Below are 23,322 nucleotides of genomic sequence, written 5' to 3'. Positions count from 1 at the left end.
TAACTGCATAACTCTGAGCAAGTCACTTAACCAGACACTGCTCTCGGGTTTGAGTCTGAAAAATGTCCATTGAGATCAGTGCTCTACCACAGAAAACAAATATAAATAAAATAAAATATAGTTACCCAGCTTGGCAACATTTTGTTTTCCTGTTTTGACTTTTTATAAGGAAGTGTCCATTCCATTAGCCTTGAACTTAACTTTTTTGTTATATTTCTAAGGTTCATGAGATCCCCAGAAAAATTAACAAAAGTACCTGCATATTCCTCCAGAGGAAAACCATCTTCAGTATCCATTTTGTGTGGTAGAGACCTGCATTGCTTCATCCTTCAGTTTGTGCACAGCATTTAATAAAAAGGCTTTTCAGTCTGCGGGCCTTCCTTAAACATGAGGAACTCTTAGCATTGTCAGGGATTTATGCCTGTCCCACCCTGGGAGAGCCATCCTCCAACAGCCACACACCTTTGTCCATAATCCTCTTGAAAAATATCTCTGTGCAAATCTAATATGCCTCCTGTCAATGCAAAAGTAGCAGAGAAACAGCCCTTGACTATTTTTCCTTAAATATGCATTATAATCATTTGGTTACTTATATTTAGTACTTGTTTTCATGTTATGATCATTGCTAACTTTCAGGTTAACCATTCCATTTATTTCCTTATTTGTTGATGATTTTTACTGTATCAAGTTACTCTTCCCTAGGCATTTGTCATTTTCTCACCTTGCCCTTAACTGTTGCACATTTATTATTGTTCTACTACTGTATTGTTACTGTTTGTAGGTTTTGCAAGTTGCTATCTTTACTAATGTTACTGCGCAAATTACTATTGATGAATTCGATTAGGTGTATCTATTTGAATGGAGGATAAAGATTAAAAAAAATGTATATGTGAATGCAGATACAAAATTTCACCCAGATAAACACTCACTGTATGTTGTCTGTAGGTTTTACAAGTTGCTAGATTTACTAAATGTTCTGCTGTTGCATGTGATTAGAATATTTGTTTGAAATATAGAGTGAAGATTTCAAAAAGTATAAATAGAGGTTCAAAATTCCGCCACAAGATAAACATTCAGTTTGAGTTTTACTTAAGTGAATAACATTGTTCTGCTTTTGAAAATGTTTCAGATATTTATACATTTTGTTATCAGAAATAAAACAATTTGAAGTTGTTTAGAAAGAGAGAAAGGACACAATCACCCTCAACCGAGGGAACCTTGACCTTTAGCTATGGTTTGGGATAGACTTGTCCAGCCTTAGGAGCTGAGCCAGTCTTCATCAGGAATGATGCTTCTACTAATAGACAAGGACAAAACGGAAAAACATAAAAATGGGTTAAGGAGTCGTATGCATGTCCTCATCATAGTAATGTCTTTTGGATTTTCCCTGTTAGGGGTCGCCACAGCGGATCACCGGCCGCTTATGATTGGCAGTGGATTTTTATGGTGACTAGTTCCCAGCGTAGTGCCCAACCTTCAAAGAAGGCACACCCACTCACACATGCACCTCCACGGGGAGGACATGCAGACTCCGCCCATCATAAGAAACCTAAAAGTGAAGAAAAGTTATGTTCAACTCTGTCTCCTTCTGGTATGTCTGAATTACCAGCAACAGTCCTCACAAAAAGACTCCTAATAAATTTATCAGGTCTAAAAATATGGCTTCTCTGTCTGATTCAGGGGAACATTGTATTTTAGGCTCAAGACCAGTGTCATTAAGGTCTTTTTGTTGCTGCTTATTACATCCACCAGAGATGGACTTAAATTGATGGAGTTTTATTTTTTTTTTTTTATTGTTATCCCTAACAAAAGATTCCTTTTCCCCTCTGGTGCCAGGCAGATAGAAGCATCTAATGCATACCCCTGCAGTCTCTGTAAAACATGACAGGTTTTCAGAATTGGCCCCTTACCTTTTCTGGTCATGAGGAAGCTGGAGTCCAATCACTTGGCATTTATATCAAATTTCCAAAAATGATAGAACAGCACCGGTAATTTATTATATTAAAAACCAACCATCTGATGAAGTCTCTTGTTTGAGACAAAAGCGCTTATCCTGGTTGGTTTTTAATACAATAAATTACCGGTGCTGTTCTGTAGTTTTTGGATTTTTATTTATTTCTTGGTCGTGATGATTTTACATTGGTGTATTGTGGTATTTATATCAAATTTGACAGATTTGTTTGACTATTATCTTATTGTCATGACTACAGCTTTTGAGGTTGATTCCTTCACTGCTAACTTTGCTATTAATGTCAGCAGTCTGGATGGCACAGCTTCCATCATTTCAAAGTCCTTCAGCCTTGGGATGAGTGACCAGCCTGTCATGGCTGACATTGGCACTGATTTTTGGTAAGGAAACTGTTTAACAATAGATCACTGTTCCTATCCCCACTGCAACCAGCCAGCTTTCAAAGCTAAAGGGCACCTACCCCATACTTTGTCAGGAGCTCAAGCTGAGCCCCATATAAAAAGATAATGCCAAAAGTTTAGAGCTTTCTTGCTGACAAAGTGCAGTCATTTGGGCCCTGTGGAACTGTTGGTCGGCAATCCTTCAAGGCTGGGCAGATAAGTTCTTGTTGAGGATAACCTTCCACTAAATTTAATTATCTGAGGAAAACTTGTTTTGCTAGGAAGCTAGGTGTTTATGGACTGTCATAGATGATATCTTTCCCTTTCACTTTTGCAGTATTCACTACAATAGTGATCCCCTGCCAAGGGCTGCCCGGCATCCAACCAGTATACTAAAGCAATTAGGTTGCTTTAAGGTATGCCATATGTCACACGTATGCTCCTCGTGTAGTGTAGGGCATAAAGGTGACATCTGGACATGCCATCTTCAGAACTTCTTGTGCCACCAGTCTGAACGCCATCTCTTCATCTTCTGTCTGAACACCTGTTCCATTGACGCCTCACCAAGCCATTTCAGATAAATGCCCCACTGGGTTTTTTTTTTGGGTCTTGTCTTATTTAGTATTTTTGCTTTTAGAGATTCTTGTCATCCAGGAAGGGTAAATGCCTGTGTGGGAGATGGATTCCCCATAAAGACCGTCACGAGCAGTGTTTATTTTGTCTCATTGCTTCCCACAACTATATGTCCTGTTCAGTTTGTCAGACCTTTGTTCCCAAGACCCTCTGTGGTCAGCTCTCTTCTTTGGCCTTGCATTTGGAGAACCAGCTTCTTAAACTTTTAGTTAAAGATACGATGGAAGGAACTTCCCACTCTGAGGGACAGCCATCCATGAAGACGGGCAAAAAAAATCTAGGCCAGATTCTTCTGCTCTGCAGCCTCCGGTGGATGTCTGTCCCAAGGCAAATGAAAGCCTGGAGAATTACCTGGCTATGCCGTTGAATTCTTCTGTGGTAACCTTTTTGAAAGCCAGTGTTGATCCATCCTTATGCATGTCCACAGAGGCTTTGCAGACATCCGCTTTGGCTGTTGAGGTGGAACTGCAGCTGATTATTTCTGAGTGACCTAGGCAGTATTCCTCAGATTTTGGTCTGAGCGGAAATCCCAACTACTATTATTGAATGCCGTCTGGGGTCTGAGCCTTCTAAGTTTTATAAAGTCCCCTTGAAGAAAAAGCAAAAGACTAAGCATATTTCTCCAGCTCCTAAGGACCCGCAGAGTGAATGGCAGAATTTCACTCGGGGGTTTAATCCTTTGATGGCTTTGAAACCTCCTCATGGAGTTTGTTCCAGTTCCCACTTAGTCCCCCCCCCCTGCCAAAAGACGCAGGGAACAGGATTCCTCTGAGGAAGAGGCAATGAATTCAGATGAGCATGCCTATTCATCTCAGATTCCCTCTCCTTTAGACTATGGGTCTGAGGAAGAGGACTCTACTAGTCCTGATACTCCTTTCAAGGAAATTTCTTTTGGGGACACAATCTCCAGAATTATGGATTTTTTTTAATGGGGTTGTGCCCAGGTTTCTGAGGTACAGAAGAGGTATTACTAGCCCCTGCAAATGGACTCTCCTAGACCTTCTACCGTTCCTCCTGTTTTGGCTACTTTGTTGGATGCCTTTTCTACTGCATCTAAGGCTCCTGATTCTCAGCCCTCTGCCCCAAAGAAACCTTGTAGGTTTTTATAAGGTGCCTGAGGACTGTACATTTCTTTAAAGATGTCCTGCTGACCTTTCTGTGGTGTCTGTGGCTTCTGACAAGCCTTCAGTTCCTTCCTTTCCCCTAAGTTACTTCTTTCTGATAAAGGTAGCAATTATGGAAAGGCTAGGTAAAAAGGTTTATACCTCAGTTACCTTAGCTTTTAGGGCCGTCAGTTATCAGAACCATATGTCCAGATACATTTTGGCTCTTCTTTCCTAGGCCTGTCAGGTAATTTCTGATCTCTCAGACTCTGAAGGGAAGACCTTGGCTCTTTGCCTGTTAGGGACTTCTTCCCAGGTGGCTCACCATTCCATTAAGTGAAGTTATGATACAGCAGATGCTTCTTCTAGGGCTGCTGCCTTTGTATCTGTGATGAGGAGATATTCCTGGCTTTAGCTTCCACCTCTGCCTGATGATATTAAGGCTAAGTCAATGGATGCTCCTCTGGACAGTAAACACTTGTTTGGTGAAACTGCTGCTAATTTAAGTCTCTTCAGGAAAAAGGCAAGCATTGCAGGAACTTAAACACATTTTTGTTTCTCCTGTGTTTACATTTCAGAGAAATTATCCCAATAAGCAAGCCTTGTAGACAGTCTCACACTGCTATCTTCTTGCTGGTTGGCTCTCCTAGTGCAGGAACTAGCTATCCATTATCAAGTGACACTTCAGGCAGTCTGCCTTCCTTTAGTTCAAAATATTGTGGCAGATTCTCTGAACAGGTCCATAACTGAATCCCACAAATTGATGCTTTACAGGGATATGTTTCTGGACATTGTCCACCAGTGGGATGATGCTCTTTTTTGTGCCAGAGTCCCAGGTCCTCTGGTTTTGGAAGGTGGATGCCCTCTCTTTTTCTTGGAAGGGGATGTTTCATTATGCCTTTCCTCCCCTTCCCCTCATTACAAAAGTCCTATTTAGAATACAACGGGATGCTCTCAAAATCATCTTGGTGACTCCCTTTGGGCCAAAACAGCATTTGTTCCCTCTTTTGCATTTAGCCAAGGGCAATCTACACAAGTTACTTCGCAGGGTGGACCTACTCACTTAAGACAAGGGATCTCTTATCCATCCCCACCTGTCCACTCTTCAACTGACACTGAAGGTTATAGGATTTTAATTACTCAGACACCTTTTTTTTCTGAGGACATGCTTAGGGCCCTGTAGGAGGCAAGGAAACCCACTACTAGGAAGTCATACTTATCCAAATGGAAGAGTTTTTCTTTTTGGTGTCTTTCTTATAACCTGGATCCATTTTCTGTGGATGTTCCTTTGGATGTTCTTCGTGTTTCCCTTTTGCAGCCCTGACTTGTGGGATTTCCTACTGTGGAATGCCTTTGGTCAGCCGGACTACAAGAGTAAAAAATCTCCCTCCTCCTAAGGCTGGCAGATTCTCTATCCTGACATCAGTACACTTAGGCATAGATGGAGCCAGCCGACTCCATTATATCAGTCTTTTCTTGCTGTCAGAACCCAAAACAGTATTTCAGTGCATTGATCTGTCCACACCAGATAGAAGTCTTCTAAATCTAAGTACCCTGTTGGGGAACTCTTTCTCTCTAACACATGTCAGGTATGGTTAACAGTGGTCTCTGCTGTGGTAAGCAAATCCCACACCAAGCTTTTCATACTTTGTGTTTCACCTGTCTAGTCCTGGTTCATTATGCACCTAGTTGTTGTTTTTGCGCCCATTTCAATTCTAGGATTATCAGACATAGGGCCAAAATCTTAGCTAGGCATCTTAGTCTGCAATCTTCCTCACATCATTCGATGGTATCTGTTGGTCATCCCGAGGTTGAGCTCTCTAAGCGTAAGAAAGACAAAGAAAAAAGACCCAAGCTTAGAGCCTCGGACAACAACCATTCACTATCAGCCAGTCCCCCAAGGCTTATTATCGTTGAGGAAAGCGAGGTGCTCTCACAGCCCCCTTTTGTGAAGAGGTGGTAGTGCAGGCCTCTGTTGAGACCCTTACGATGTCTGACATGCTATTGGGACCAAAATAATAAAAACAGAGCCAAAGACAATGTAGCTGGAAAATTCTTTACTGGTGCTTCCTGGTACCTCGGCTGTTGTCTTCAAGGGAACAATTGCACCATCTAAACAGCCATTCTTTTATACACAACAGTTTCCACACAGTTATTCAATAAAAATGTGCCAAAACTCTCATATTTAAAGTGCCCATATCTGAAATACATACTCATGCAAGTTTTCATTACAACTTACTCTGAAAAAATGTGTTAAAATCCTTCATCAGTAATGAAATGTAGACTTATAAATAAATATAAATCAAGATTCAGCTCCAAATTTAATCCACTTGGTTATAAAGTTTTAAAATTAATAAACTTTGTTTCCATTTTTAATAATCTCTGTACATAATCACAGAGAGAAGTCTGTCGTTGAGGAAGGACCCTTCCTTACTTCCTTTGAAGATTCAGATTCTGATAAGAATCTACCTTTAGCGTCACCTCCTGAAGATGTCAATTTAAGAGAAACATTCCATGCCATGCGAGAACATTTCCAATGGGAGGCACAGGAATAACCCTGTATCTGAAAGAGGGTTAGGGAGTTTCTTGACCTCCCAGAACACAAACCTTTGGCTACTCCTCCTATATTCTTGGAAATCCAGACAGGTTTTACAGGGTGTTGGACTCTCATAAAATACTTTTTCAAAAACCCCTTTGCTGACCCACAGTTTGTCACTGCAGGTCCCAAGGGAGCAAAAGTCAGCTCTTTAAATAATCATTTACCTACTGACAAGGAAAGCAGGGCCCTTGATATGTTTAGTAAAAAAAAAGCCTACACCTCCTCTGCCTTAGCCATGAGAGCCCTTAGCTGCCAGTTTCATATGATAAAATACCAGCAAAGTATTTTGGCTAAAAGTAAAACAAAAGATTTCCTCCCTAGATGATAAGAACATTTCTGGAGAATTGTTGGACCTTCCAGCTGCCAGGTGGTTAGATGTTCTTTACACTGTGGCTGTGATGCTGTGTCTGCCTCTGTCATTAGAAGACATGCTTGGCTTAGGGAACAGACCGTACCAGACTATGTCAAATCCAAACATCTTGATGGTCCCCTAGATAAGGACTTCCTTTTTGGGCCAAAGGCTGAGGCCATGCTAAAAAAGGAGGAGGATAAAGCAAAAATCTATGCAAACTGTCAAGGACTTCCGACAAGTTCATTATCCTAGGTTTAGTAGGAATTTTCTCACTAAATACGGGTCCTTTCCCTCTCAATCAAAAGGTGACCAGAGGAAACCTCTGAGGGAAAGGCTGCAAAGGCCTAGGCAGTGGTCCTCAGGAACCCCAGGTGAGGGAATTCTAGGCTACAGGGCCCTGGCAGAGAGCAGCAATGACTCTTTCCCCTACCCCACCCCCACCATCTCCAGAAAAGCTAGGAGGAAGACTAGGAGGATGGTTATCCCTGTTCAAAGAAAACTGGATCTTCATTACTTTAGACAAACGGGTTCTGAAGGTTATCTTTCAAAAACCCATTAAGATACTCAGTTTATCCAGATGTTACACAAAGTCAAAGAGAAGAGGCCGTTTCTCAGATTCACAACCTGTGCTCACAGGGCTCAGTGGAACCAGTACCAGATAATCAACTAGGGAAAGGGTTCTACTCCAGGCTATTCCTGGTTCCCAGAAAGGAAGGCTCTTGCTGCCCTGTCCTAGACCTGTCCACCCTCAGTCAGTCCCTGCTGGTACCAAAATTCAGAATGTTGATTCTTCAAAAACTTCTTCCCATGATAGCCTCTCAGAGATTAATGGTCATCTTAGAATTAAAATATGCTAACTTGCACATTCACATAGTGGACTCTTGCAGAAGTTTTCTTTGCTTCAGGGCAGGTACCAGTCACTTTCAATTCTCTGCACTGCCTTTTGGCTTGTCCACTGCTCCCAGGGTCTTCACAAAGTGTTTAGCTCCTGTGATTGCCTTCTGCAGAACAAGAGGGATCCAGATTTACCACTGTCTGGATGACTGCCTCATTCAAGCCACTAGTCAGTCAAAGCTCCTCAAGTATCTAGCAGCAATTCAGACCCTCCTCCCCTCTTTGGGGTTCACCATAAATCTTTGCAAATCCAACACAGACCCATCCACGAGGATGGCTTTCCTGCGGGCTGTCTGGATTCTTCTCTTCAAAAGGCCTTCCTCCCTACAGAAAAGGTCACCTTCTTGACCCAGTACTTTCAAGACATTATGCAGAGACAATGCCTGTCAGCCAGGAAATTCCTGAGAGCATTAGGCCACATGTCATCTTGTATCCTCATGATCCCTCTGGCCAGGCTATGCATAAAGAAGCTCCAGTGGTACCTCAGGAATATGTGATGCCAGCACTCAGTCTCTGGAGATGGAAATTCCACTGATCCCTTGCCTCAAAGAGGAATTTGCATTGTGGACACTGGCATGTGCCCAGAACCAGGGTCTCCCCTTCAGGTTATTCTGTCAGTGCCAAACGTTAACCACAGATGCTTCAGGAGCAGCCTGGGGGACTCTGTTCCAACATCTTCAGTCCCAGGGTAGATGGGAAGAGGAGTTCAGACATAAGCACATAATTGGAAAGAACTGATTTCAAAAGGCCTAGTGGCTTTCAAAGATCAGTGGAAACCAGGGGTCCTACTAGTCAAAACAGACAACACCACAGTTATGTGGTACAAGGGTCCTCCTAAAAATCAGAGAAGGCCCAAGAGTCATCCTGATAGCCCCAGTCTGGACCAGGCAGCACTGGTATCCTGTGTTACTGAGTTTAACCAATGAAAAGCCATGGCAATTAACTCACAAAGTTGATATTCTGACTCAGGACAAGGGGAGGTTTGTGCATCCCAACCTACAGACTGTCAAACTCTCAGCCTGGATAATTCCACAAAATATTACTCTGAACACACCCTAAGCAGATGTGAGTTCAAGACGTTCTCAAAGAGGCTAAAAGACCTAATACTAATAAATCATACTCAGCCAAGTGGAAAAGATTCTCCATTTGGTCTCAGCAACCAGGCTTCAACTCCTAAATCAGCCAGTATCTTTGCCATTTTTGATTACCTGGCTACCCTGGTAGATAAAGGTCTGTCCTTTCCTTCCATCAAGATTCATGTCTGTGCCATTTCAGCATGCATCCCCACTCTTCCTCCCATCTTTTCCCACCCACTGATGAAACCATTCCTTAGGGGAGTGGTCTATGTCAGACCTCCTATGAAAAAACCCACACCTCCATGGGACCACAGTTTTATTCTAGAAAAACTGGTTCTGCCCCCTTTTGAACCAGCAGCATCTGCTGATTTAAAATTCTTAACCCGTTGACTGCCCTTTTACTGGATATCACCTCTGTTAAAAGGGTGTCTGCGCTACAAGCTGTCATGGCAGTGGAACCTTTTTCTCATATTCCACCCAGAGCACCACCCAGGACTATTCCATCATTTATGCCCAAGGTGGTCACAGACACATCCTTGAATCAAGCTATACACTTGCCCACCTTCATCCCCAAGCCTAAGAAAAGAGGTAAAGAACCCATCACTTGTTGAATGTGCACCGACAGAACTAAGTGTTTCAGGAAATCAGACCAACTGTTTGTGTCCTTTGCTATTTGCTGTGAAGGGAAACTTATCTCCAAACAGACTTTAAGTGGATCTCCTGCTACAGCCATCATGGCGAGACGCCTCCTGAAATTATAAGAACTCTCTCTGCTGCCTTCCTAAAAGGAGTGCCTACCAAAGACATTTTGGAAGCTGTTACCTGATCATCTGTGCATACCTTTACCAAACACTGCCACTGATCAGCCTTCTCCAAGTGTGGAGCAGGATTTGCCACTGCCATCTTGCAGGGCATCCTGTCTTCTCCATAATCTACCTTCCACCCTCATCTCAGCTTTGGGGATCATCCCACAAGTCAGGACTGCATTAGTGAAACATGAAGAATGTAGTACAGTTGTGTACCCTTACCATAAATGTAAATTTTCCAGTGTATTCACTGTTGCAGTCTTCTTTCCTCCCTCCCTGCTTGGGAGGGTGGCGTAGTGGTTAAGGTGTTTGCCTTACAAACACAAGGTGCAGGGTTTGAGTCTCACAAGGGATTAATTGGCTAAGCTTAAAATGGCTTGCAAGGGCAGTTAGCTTAGTACTAATCTATGAACCTACAATAGTAGCCTGCTTCTATTTTCTACACTAACCAGAGGACTTGCTGGCTGTTTATCCTGAAGGTCCCTTTTTGTACCTTTTTCCCTTGCTTGTGCTTAATCCTGGGGGCTCACACCTTCTAAGAGGCAATAAAAAACTGATGTAATAGGCTCCCTTTATACCCAAGTATACTGACTTCAGGGTAGGGCGTCTGCCAGCCTTAGGAGGAGGGAGATTTTGACTCTGGTATTCGGGCCAGTAAAGGGCCTCCACAGCAGGAAATCCCACATGTCAGGACTCCAACAGTGAATACACTCAAACATCTGCATTTAAGGTATGTGTACACAACTGTACTTTCTTATCTGTGTTGAACTGCTCAATGCTGAGTTGTCTTATTCTTCTTTTAAGGCCCACTTGTCAGCTGTTTCTGCTTGTTTGCTTTTATCACATCCTTTAGCTTCTAGATTTGAAGCTAAATGAATCCTTAAAGGCGTCCTTCATATTATACCTCCCAGGAAGCCTGTTCCTCCTCCCTGGGATATTAATTTTGTTTTAAAAAAATTGACCTAGGCTACTTTTGAGCCTACAGTTTCAGCTTCCTTGCAGCATTGCTCTTTGAAGTCTGTACTTTTGTTAGTGGGATCACTTCATTGGCTCTGCTTGACAGAGGATCAGTTAATTAATCAATGGGGCGGCGAAAGCCGACACACTCTGGCTAGGCTTATAAATGCCCTTGAGCAGATAGCCTAGTACCTACCTATGAACCTAAGCCCTTACTTCTGCCAGACAGGTGTCTGAGCTTCAAGCCCTTATAGCTTGGCCTCCTTTTTTAGTGTATCATAAGGACAGGGTGCCCCTTCATACTAATCTTTCTTTTATGCCCAAGGTGGTGAACAAACTGTCCCTTAATCAGTCTATTCATTTCCCCACTTTTTTCCCTTCTCCACAATATGCCAGTGAGAAGATGATGCTCACGTTGGATGTGCATAGACAACTTAGATTTTATTTGGATAAGACTAAGATTTTTAGTATATCAAATTAGCTCTTTGTTTCCTTTCATCCTAGGTCCGTAAGACTGGCTGTGTCCAAGGAAAGTATTTCTTCTTGGATTTCTAAACCCCTTTCTTTTTATTCTGTTCATGGTAAGAGCCTTCCTTCTTCTGTTAAGGCTCATTCTACTCACCAGTTATTTGCCCCTTATAGCTTGGTTTCTTTGCTGTTTTTCTCCAGTAAATTCCAGCCCCCTTTTGCCTATTTTCTGTACCGCTATTTGTGGTTATCCCTTTTTGCAAAATCTCCTCTCTCCATTCCCATGTTGCTTAGTTTTTAGAATACTTTCTGCAACATAATTAATATAATATTCTGTGTGGTGGTTGTTCTCATAAGTATCTTCATCTGAAATCCCACTCTCCTTATTCCTTGAACTCCTCCTGGTTTATCATCATCCTTTTCCACTTTAAATTATAACTCTCTGATTTCCTGCTTGTGTTATGTATATGAGCTTTTTCTATATAGCTCTAAAATATCCCTTCAAGTAATTCTAAACCACCCTGTTCTGTTGGAAGCATCAATTTATCCCACTTAACGCTTGCCCACTTACCCTCCCCAATAAATTCCTTCAACTCCCTATTAATTATTGTCCACAACTCCTCCACTCTGTAAAAAATATCTATTCTATAGACAGAACTAAAGGGACTAACAACATTTTCATTGCTTGTATCTTACTATCCATAGCCATAATACAAAAACTGAAAATTGTGAATATCTTTGTTTTGTTTACTGTTTTCTCACATATCCTTAGCTGGTATAACAGAAGCCTTGTTAATCTTCTCCTTTCAGAAGCTCCCATTAGGGGTCACCACAGTGGATCAGTCGTCTGCAGAATGAGTGGCAGTAGAGATGTTCTTCATGTTTCACTGTTGCAGTCATCACATTTGGGTTATCTGCCTGCAGGTAGCCCTCAGTCAGCCTGAATACCAGAGTCTTGGGATTTCTGCGTCGGATGCTGTCGCTTCTTCCATGACGTCAGGTCATCAGGGGTATAAAACATGCAGCCGACGCCATTACATCAGTCTTGCTTGCCGTGCGGTGCCCGAAGCAGTTTGCAAGTACTGGTCGGCCGCCTCCTGAAATTTTCGTTTTTCGAGTTTCAGACCTGAAGTCTTCTAAAAGGTAAGTACCCTGTTGGGGATCCTTTTTTCTTGCTCTAACCGATGTCAGAAAAAATTAATAATTGTTTTTTGTGTGGAAAGCAAATGCCTCACAGAGATTTTCATTCTTACTACTTCACCTGTTTAGGCCCAGACCACGACGTCCCTCGCTGTCGGTTTTGTGCCTTGTTCAATGCCTGAACTATTTGTCTTCGGGCTATTTTTGTTGCTAAATTCTTTCGCGCTCAATCTCCGTATTCCGAAATTGCTTCGATAAGCCATCCGACTACCGATCTTCCGAAAAAACATAAGGATAAAGACAGAGACAGATTGCATAGTTCCAAAATTAGACGACGCTACCATAAAGCTAGTCACCTGTCTACCGCTACTCAGTGAGGCACGTTCGCAGCGCCTGATACCCGCTTCTACAGAGTCGCAGTCTTCTACTGAGAGCCATTTGGAGTCCGGTATGCTGTGAGATGCTTCGACTATGGAACCTGCGGATGTCTCTACCTTGGATGGGTCCAGAGCCGCTGGGAAGGCACCGGCTTCTGAGGGTGTATTCAGGCCATCCGATTTTCATATTAAACTGACGACTTTGTTTCAAGCCAAAAATACCGAATTTCTCAGGCTAAAGTTCGCACTACGCCTAGGAAACCGACGACCAAAAGCACATTCTCAGGCCCACATGCCACAAAAACAAATGCTTAGAATGACTGAAGACCTTATTACTTTAATTAGGGGAAGTCAGCCTTCCCCCTCAAAAAGACCAAGAACTGATTCTCCTTCTGATTCTTCAGATCAGGAGTCTGATAACTCTGACCCCTCTGATTATCAGGACGTACCCTTGTCTACCTATGAAGATTCTGATGCAGAGGATTCCATTCCCTCTGCTTCCCCACCAGAAGATTTTTCTTTTGATGGAACCCTGCATACCTTTAGGGAGCATTTCCGCTGGGAGAGCCAGGACTACTCTCAGTCCAAAAAGAGACTCAGGGAATTTTTAATCTTGTCTCAGCACAGGCCTCTAGCTATCCCTCCTGTTCTGGAAAATTGTAGATGTCTTCTTGGAATCCAGCCTTACCCCTGATACTTTGCTCCCAGGAAGCCTGACCGGTACTATAGAGTACCTGACTCCCACAAATTCCTCTTTAAGAATCCTGCTGCAGATCCAGAGACCATTTCCCAGGGACCTAAAGGCATTATTTAAGGCCACAATGTCCAAAAATCCTACCCTTTCGGACAGGAATTCTAGGGCTTTAGACAGAATGGGTAAGAAGGTATACACCTCTGCTACTTTTGCCATCAGGGATTTAAATTGCCAGTTTCATATGTTAAAGAATCAGCAACATATTATGGAACTAATTAAACAGAAAATTATGTTGATTCCTGATTGTGCAGAACATAAATATTTACAAGAGTTGATGCATTCTGCTAACCAAGTTGGTAAACATACTTTGCAATGTGGTTTTGATGCCTTAGAAGCATCTTGCATGGCTGCTGTCACTGAGTCTGTTCTTAGAAGGCATGCTTGGCTTAAGGAACAAACCTTACCAGACCATGTCAAAGCAAAATTACTAGATGCACCATTAAACCAAGAGCGTCTATTTGGCAATAAAGCAGAAGTCCTCAAAAGGATGGAGGAAAAAGCTAAATCTATGCAAACTGTTATATTTCTTACAAATACAGCCACCTAGATTCAGTAGGCATTGGCCTTCAAAAAACTGGTCTTTTCCAGTCCCTCCCAGACCTTTTCAGTCCAAACCCAGGGGCAGCAGACCACCAAGACTACAGTCTCTGGGTATGCAAAGATCTAAGCAATGGATTGCACCCACATCCAAAACCGGGAGTAGTAAGCTGCCATCCTATGGTAAAATCTCACAGTGACTTATCCTTAACCCTTCCAAGCCTTGCCCAAGTACTTGAACCTTTAGGAGGGAAACTTGCTCTGCATGCCAAAAACTGGGACAGATGGGTCTTAAACATTGTTTCCCAGGGATAGATTCCACTTTCACTCACTCTCTACCCCAAGCAGATGGCCAGACCTCCCACCAAACCAGTGGGAAGAGGCCCAAAAGCAAGTACTTTCTCTTCTCAGTGTCAAGGCTATTCAACCTGTCCCAACAGAACAAAGGGGACAAGGCTTTTATTCCAGACTCTTTCTGGGACCCAGAAAAGAAAACTCTTGGCATCTTATCCTGGATCTGTCTATTCTCAACACCTTTCTGGTGGTTCCAAAATTCAGAATGATTACAGTCCAACAGCTGCTTCCTATGCTAGCCAAGGACTCCTGGCTAGCAACCCTAGACTTAAAAGAAGCTTATCTTCACATCCTCATAAGGGAATCTTGCAGGAAATACCTGTTTCAGGGCAGGCTCTATGCATTATCAGTTCTCTGCACTTCCCTTTGGCTTATCTACTGTGCCCAGGGTATTCACAAAATGCCTAGCTCCAGCCATTGCACATTGTAGGCAGAGAATGATTCAAATTTACCCATACTTGGACAATTGCCTGATTCAGGTGGATAGTCAGGAATTGCTACTACAGCACCTGACATTTGTAAAGAGATTTCTAACTTCACTGGGGTACACCATCAACGAAAAGAAATCACATTGGGTACCCAGCCAACAGATTGTATTCCTGGGAACAAGCTTGAACACAACCTCCCAGATGGCTTTCCTCACTCCAAAAACAAATTTATTTGACAAACTACTTCAATCTACTGGCCACCAAAACCCAGCTATCGGAAAGAAAAATACTACAAGCCCTAGGGTTCATGGCCTCTTGCATTCTACTAATTCCATATGCAAGACTGCATATCGTCTCTGGTGTCAACATTCTCAGGACCTGGAAACAATGATTCCTATCATTCCTTGCCTAAGGACAGAGTTTCTTTGGTAGGCAGAGGCCTGCTACCACAACAAGGGACTCCCTTTTACTCAACCCACTGCCACCCAAACCCTAACAACAGATGCATCAGACTATGCATGGGGGGCTCACATGGCAGGACAATGCATTCAAGGTAAATGGAGCCCAAAGCAAATGCACCTGCATGTCAATCAAAAAGAAATGTTAGATGTACAGAATGCTCTGACAGCCTTCAAAGGCCTTATTCTTCCAGGACAACTACTGGTAAAGACAGACAACACCACAGATGTTCTTTGTGTTTCACTGTTGCAGTCATTACATTTGGGTTATCTGCTTGCAGGTAGCCCTCAGTTGGCCTGATTAACAATGTCTTGGGTCTTGCGTCGGTTGCTGTCCCTTCTTCCATGACGTCAGGTCATCAGGGGTATAAAACATGCAGCCGATGCCATTACATTTGTTTTTCTTGCCCTTCCGTGAAGGGACAGCAACCGGCGCAGGACCCAAGACTTTGTTAATCAGGCCTACTGCAAGCAGGTAACCCAAATGTAATGACTACAACAGTGAATACACTCTAACATCTACATTTATGGTAAGTATACACAACTGTTCTTTATGTGGTACATAAACAAGCAGGGGGAAACCCATTCCTACCCACTCTGCAGGTTAGCCATGGTTCTTTGGAACACAGCCATGAGCAACCAAGTGCTCCTGCAAGCTCAATTCCTGCCAGACAAACTAAATTCACTGGCAGACTTAAGCAGAATTGTCATGGACCCACACGAGTGGAAACTGGAACCCAAAATATTCAAGCTTTTGAGGAACAGATGGGGGCATCAGAGGTGGCCCTCTTTGCTTCCCCTCAAAACTATCAGTTGAGCAACTATTGCACCAGAACTCCCCACAGCCAAGCTTGGAAAGTGGATGCCATGTCCTTTACCTGGAAAAGCCTCTCAGTCTATGTTTTTCCCCCTCTGCCCCTCCTCTCGAAGGTTGTACTAAAGATCAAACGGGAAAAGCCAAGGACAATCGTGATTGCACCAGACTGGCCATGCCAGCACTGGTATCCTCTTTTGTGCAGTCTGACAGTAGTGCCTCCATGGCACCTGCCTCAGACCCATTTCCTGCTGTCCCAGCAGGAGAGCCAGATTTTGCACCCTCAGCTACAGACCCTGAACCTAGCAGCCTGGCTCACCCCCTGAATTCTTCACCAGCAACTCTCAGTAAGCAGGTGCTGGATGTCATTCTTGAGACAAGAAGGCCTAGTACTAGAAAATCCTATTCGGAAAAGTGGAAAAGATACTGTTCCTGGAGCCAGTCTCAGGGAATGGACACAACTGTGCCCAGCTTACCTCATATACTAGATTACTTAACAGAAATGCTCCACAAAGGCCTATCCTTCTCTTCAATTAAGATGCATGCCTCTGCCATCTCAGCTCATTATAATACTGAGCCAACCCTCTTCTCTCATCCTCTGGTCAGACAGTTCCTGAGAGGAGCCAAAAATTTAAGACCCCCCACCCCCACAGGAGAGCTCCCACTCTTGCCTGGGACTTTAACTTTGTATTGGAAAAGCTCACGCTTCCGCCCTTTGAACCTGCTGCCACAGCAGAGTTAAAATTCCTCTCATGGAAAACAGCTTTACATCTAGCCATCACTTCAGCAAGAAGAGTGTCTGAATTGCAGGCCCTTATGGCCGTGGAACCCTTCATTATCTTCCATGCGGATATTTTTGCCCAATTTACCAACTTTTTTCCCTAATCCTCAGAATAAAGGGGAAAGGATCCTGCACTGCCTGGTTGTGCACAGGCAGCTCAGGTTCTGTCTCGACAGGACTAAGCCTTTCAGGAAATCTGACCAGCTGCTAGTCAGCTTTGCAGCAGGGGCAGAGGGGAAGGCCATTTTAAAGCAAACCATTTCTAAATGGATAGCACACTGCATCAATTTCTGCTACAAACACCATGGGAAACTTACCCCACAGGGGATCAGAACACATTCCACTAGGGCTACATCAACCTCTACAGCATTCCTCAGGGGAGTCCCTACCAAGGACAATCCTGGAAGCTGCAACTTGGAGCTCTGTACACACTTTCGTGAAGCATTACCACTTGCGTATCTTTTCTAAATCCAGAGCTGGATTTGCCACAGCAGTCTTACAAGGCCTGATTGCCAGCCCTAATGCTTCTTAACTACCTTCACCCATACTCATCTTTGGGAATCAACCCAAATGTGATGACTGCAACAGTGAAACACGAAGAACATAGTACAGTTGTGTACACTTGCCATAAATGTAGATGTTCAATTGTATTCACTGTTGCAGTCGTGGTTACCCTCCCTCCAGCCCCCTGACTTCTCTTTACTTCTATCTGTCTTTTTTGTTTGACATATGTTATATCCTGGGTATTTGCTTTTTGCTGGGGGTGTTCCATACCATGTAATTGCTTCCTATTTTGGGGGCACCTAACATCTGAGGCAAGAATAACTGATGTAATGGCATCGGCTGCATGTTTTATACCCCTGATGTCATGGAAGAAGCGACAGCATCCAATGCTGAAATCCCAAGACTCTGGTATTCAGGCCGACTGAGGGCTACCGGCAGGCAGATAACCCAAGTGTGATGAGTGCAACAGTGAATACACTCAGACATCTACATTTATGGTAAGTGTACACAACTGTACTTTTTATGGTGTCAAGTTGCCAGCCCAACTTTCCTAAGAAGGCACACACATGCACACCTGGAGCCAGTTTAGAGTGTCCAGTCCACCTGCAGCATGTCTTGGGAATGTGAGAGAAAAACAGTGCACCCACAGGAAACCCACGCAAACAGAGGAAGGACATGCAGACTCCACAGAGAAGGCACCCCAGTTGAGAATCTAACCGGAGAACCTCTTGCTGTGAGGTGATTACAGTAACTGCTGTGCCAACCTGAAGTCTTGTTATTCCATACTCCTAAACACTACATCTGATCATGTCTCCGTAAATGTGGGCATTGCTGAACCAGTTTGTGTGGTTACATAATTTGTGGCTATGGCCTTTGTTGTATCCTCATTAATTGTATATTCCAAAAAAAAAAAAAACTTGAAGCTGTCTCAAAATGTTTGACAGCATCCTATCTGAAGTAGTTTACTTCATTTGGTCTTCAACCTGTGGGACCTGTGGGGAATACGGATCTGTATCGGATCCAAGCCGGCAAATATTACTAGCATCAGCTCCAGACTCCTCCCCTTACCCGTAATACACCTTCACTGCCTTCCATCCCCAGATCTCATTTGCCGCAATTTGTTATACATAGTGTCTTCAGAGCTCCAGCTAGCAGTGGGTGATGCCTTACTGTAAGTTTAAAAAATTCTATTTCTTGATGCCGATTTAGGTTAGTGTAGGTACCCTTTCTCCCCTCCCATTCCTTTGGCTTCGAGTGTAGGTTTGTTTAGATAGAGTAGTTTGTCTGTGGTGCCTCCCCCCCCCCCCCTTTAGTGTTGTCTCTAGTCTAGTGTGGTGAGTGGGTGTGTGTCTGTTTAGAAAGAAAGTTTTTTTTGCCTGTCTTTTTTAAGGCTTCTTTCTTTTCTCATAGGATGGCTGAAAAGCTTATCTTTAAGCACTGCACAGTGTGGCCATAAGGTCTCCCCAGCGGATGGCCACACTGTGTGTGTGTGTGTGTGTGTGTGTGTGTGTGTGTGTGTGTGTGTGTTGTGCTTAGGTGTGGCCCACCTTAGTGTGGATTGCGCCATTTGTGCGGGGTTCAATCCTCGAGCGTTAAAAGATAGAAAGGCCAGATTGGCCCTCAAAGGTCTTCTGCCTGCTATTGATCCTCCTTCCTCATCTTCGGCTTCATTCACAGCGACTGCTGTGACTGCCTGTCCCGCTTCTCTTCCTCTGGCCTTCCCTCCCTCCTAGGCTAGGACTCAAATTCCTGCATCTAAGCCTGTGGTAGCGGAGCATAGGAGAGGTAGAGAATGGGAGAGAGAGTTGAAGACGAAGGAAAAGAGTAAGAGGTCCCTGGACCTCGCTTCTACGAGCAAGTTGGCACGGATCTGTGACTTCCCTCGGCTCCAGTCTCTGAGGCTCTCCCCGGAGCCAGAAGAGACACGTCCAGTCTCCCAGGCTTCTGTTCCCCCAGGTCAGAGTCCATGGCCTCGTCATGGGCAACCCGCTCCTTATCGGACATGGAGCTGGATAAGATGATGAGGCACTTCATCTGTACACAGATTCAGATGGGGGTCGTGCCAGCCCCCCCTCCCTCTGGAGGAGGGAGCTTCCTTCCTATTTTTCAATCCATTTCTCCTTCCCCAATCCGACCTTCGGCTTCAGTGTTCCCGGATCCGAGGTTGGCCTTGGTCAGGGGTCGACGCCGACAGTCCTTGTTTCCTCGATGCTGACACCTGCCTTGGTCATCTCTGATCCGACCAGTTCGGATCTGACACGCTCTTGGAGCCGGAGCCTGGGTATCGGATCCCAGGGAGTGGAACCATTTCCATTGGCTCTGACGTTGTCGGGCCAGGTTCCCTTCCCTCGGAGCTCCGTCCACTTCAGGACCAGCTCCGATTCTCATGTCGGACCCAGGGAGTCTGGCCTCTTTATTAGCTTCCCAGGAGGTCTGCCCTACTTCAACGTTCAGTATGGTAGAAAGGGTCCTCTCCATTGGATCGAGACCCCTGACTGCCCCCTAGGACTCCGCCCAGATCCCCTCGGCTCTGTCTACAGTCCCCATTGTCTTACCAAAGGGACAGGCTGTGCTCGAAGAGCCCCAGACGGTTCCCTCAGAGGAACAGATGGCTTGCGAGTGCTCCCCTGATAGCCTCACTGGAGATGTGCATCGCAAGCATGCATGCAAGAGGAGGCACTTGGACTCCCCCCCCCCCCCCAAAGTCCCTGACCAAGGACACAGATTTAGTTGATGAGGAGGGCTCCCCAAAATCACCTCCTGAGGATGTCTCCTTTGGAGACATCATGGAGATCCTGCACCAGCAGGGAAGTTGGTCTGCCCCAAAATCCTTCTCTGATGAGTCCGTTTTCCTGGAGGCTTTCGGCATGGGCCCATCTACTTCCTGGATGTCCACTCCCACGAATCTTTTAGTGGATTTGATCACCTTGCAGATATGGAAGGAACCAGATACCATGGAGCCGATCCGCAAGCGCCTTGATAAAGTTTTAAGTCCCCCCCATTGACAGGCCTTCCGGGAATAAGGGCTCCCAAGTGGACGCCATGATGATAGTAGCAGCCACTAAGAGGGAACTCTCTCAGGAAAGTTCCTCGGTCCACCCTCCTGACCTGGAGTCATGGATGATGGACCGCCAAGGGAAGCGGTTGTATGCTTCAGCTACCTTTTCGATCAGGGTGCTGAATTGCTTAGCCCATGTCACTAGACTTCATTGCCACCTAGTAAAGGAGCTGGAGGAGTCTCCAGCCAAGTCCATGTCGCAGGAGGACAAGGCTTCGTTCTCCACAAAAATGGCCACTCTGAAAGCAGTATGAAATACGTCCATGCGACTCCTCTCCCATGCTACGGAAGGAGCGGCTAGGGTAGCTGGGTCCGGTGTGTCCATGAGGCATAATGCCTGGCTCAGGTTGTGTCAATTTACTGAACCCTTTAAGACATCCTTTGCCAATGCCCCTTATGACGGCTCAACACTTTTCGGTAAGACCATCAAGGAGACACTAGTCCAGAGTGAGAAACTTCGGGTCTTGCGAACCATTCTCGGATAGACCCGGGCAGCAACCCTGAGGGGTTGCCCAGCTGCTCTACTCTGGAGGCAGTCGGGGATGGGGGATGGGAGTCCATAACGCACCGCTGGGTGCTTCAAATTATATCCAGAGGATATTCTGTCCCCTTCGTGGGTTACCCCATATCTCCCAAACACCTCCCGGATGTTTCACCCATGCAAAGGGAGGCAGCAGCACAGGAAATTTCCAAGCTGCTAGGAAAATGAGCCATCAAAACCGTCCCCCCAGATCAGTCCAGATCGGGCTTCTACTCCAGGTTCTTTTTGGTGCCAAAGAAAACCGGGGACTTAAGGCCCATTCTGGGCTTCTCTACCCTGAACCTGTCAGTTGCCAAAGAGAAGTTCCAGATGGTCACACTACAGTCCATCATGCCGTACCTGTAAGAGCGACTGGATGTGCTCGTTAGATCTCCAGGATGCTTAATATCACATAAAAATGCACAGAAGCTCCAGGAGGTTCCTCTGCTTCCGGCTAGGAGCCAATCATTATCAATTTCGAGCCCTACCCTTTGGTCTCACCGCAGCCCCTCGGGTGTTTACCAAAGTGATGGCAGTTGTAACGGCTCACCTGAGGCTTCAGGGGATTCAGGTCTGTCCGTAACTGGACGATTGGCTCCTCACTGCTCCCACCAGGGGTCTACTTTCCCAAACCAGGGATTACTTTCTGACACTTGCCCTGAGTTTGGGTATTACAATCAACACACCCAAATCTCTCCTAGAGCCTGTACAGGTAATAGACTACATTGGTGCCTGGATAGACACACTCCAGTGCAAATTGTTCCTGACCTCAGAGAGAGTTCAAAACCTCAGGATGCATGTCTCCCTGATCTACCGTTCTTACCTCCCGACAGCGCAATCAGTGTTGAGGGCCCTAGGCTCAATGGCGGTGACCATAACTCTTCTTCCGTGTGCTCGGTTACACATGCGGATTCTTCAGTGAACTCTAGCAGTACAGTGGTCCCTGTTGGAATTGTCACTAACTTATCCTGTCCATTTAAGACAAGTGTGTCGGTCATCCCTCATATGGTCGATGAGCTCTCCGGACATTTTGGAGGGATGACCCTTTGTTCCAGCCCCGGCCCAAACCACAGTGACCCGGATGCCTCCCAACTCGGGTTGGGGGGGCATTGTTCGGGCAGGACAGTCCAAGCCCTGTGGTTCCCCCATAGAGACCAGCTTGCATATCAGTGTCCTAGAGATGAGGACAGTACTTCTAGCGTTGCAGGCCCTTCATGCCTTTCTTCCTCTGGGGACGATTGCCATTCAGTCAGAAAACATGTCAGTAGTCTGGTATATCAACAAACAGGGAGGGACCAGATCTTACCCCCTTTGTCGCGAGGCCATGAGAGTGTGGGAATTGGGCGATCTCCATCGGTCGCTTTCTTATCGCAACGCACATTCCGGGACGGTCCAACATTGTAGCAGACAGACTGTCGGACCATTCTAATGTCTTATGAGTGGTCTCTGAATCTTTCAGTAGCGGAACAGATCTTCAGCGAGTGGGGTCAACCTTGCTGTGATCTCTTTGCATCTCCTTCCAATGCGAAGTGCAGCAGGTTTTTCACTCTGAACCCACTGCTGGGGGAGTCCCCCAGAGATGCACTCTATTTCATGCTTGGCCTCCCAGTCTTCTGTATGCTTACCCGCCAGTACCTCTCATCCCGAGGTTTCTGCAGAATGCCTGTCGACTGGGGAGCAAGGTGATCCTTATTGCCCCATTCTGGCCTTGCCAGGTATGGTTTCACTCCCTTTGGTCTCACCTTCTGGCTCCACCTTGGATCCTAGATCACATTCAGGATCTGATTTCACACCCATCAGGGGTTCCTCATCCAGGTCTGGACAGCCTGAAGCTCATGGCTTGGCTGCTCCAGTTCCAGTGATTGCTCCAGTACTCCCTGACTTTCCTCAGTTAAGTCTATTTTGGTAGCTGCTCACAAGTGCTCAACCAGAAAGGTTTATCGCAGCAAGTGGAAATGTTTTTCTTTCTGAGCCTCTGAGGAGTTTAGACCCTTTCCACGGCTCCTATTTCTGCTATTCTTGATTTTCTAGCTGATATTTTCTAGCATGGAGCTAGTTCTACTACTGTCAAAGTTCATTTGGCTGCCATTTCTCATTTTCATGTGGGCGAGAATTCTGCATCCTTGGCATCTTCCAGACTGTGTTAAGCCTTTATCAAAGGCACCTTTTTGCTACACCCCACCCCCCCGGTCAAAGATCCTGTCCCCCTGTGGGACCTTACTATGGATCTCCAAGCTCTGGTCGCTCCACCTTTCGAGCCTGCCGCAACTGCAGATCTAAAATTTCTATTGTGGAAAACAGCTTTTCTGGTCGCTATTACCTCTGCTAGAAGGGTTTCAGAAATACAGGCCTTGTCCATC

The 23,322-nt window shown here is 45.1% G+C and overlaps 1 protein-coding gene across 1 annotated transcript in view; it reads left to right on the top strand.

Annotated features, from left to right (window-relative positions):
• Window positions 1-23,322, top strand: part of MED14 (mediator complex subunit 14) — a 1,872,212-nt gene that overhangs the window by 1,148,733 nt on the left and 700,157 nt on the right. The gene's annotated exons all lie outside the window — the stretch shown is intronic.

This window comes from Protopterus annectens, chromosome 5.part0, assembly GCF_019279795.1.
Source record: "Protopterus annectens isolate FY-2018-M chromosome 5.part0, PAN1.0, whole genome shotgun sequence".
Lineage (NCBI taxonomy): Eukaryota > Metazoa > Chordata > Ceratodontiformes > Protopteridae > Protopterus > Protopterus annectens.
This window is presented reverse-complemented; position numbering and strand designations above follow the sequence as displayed.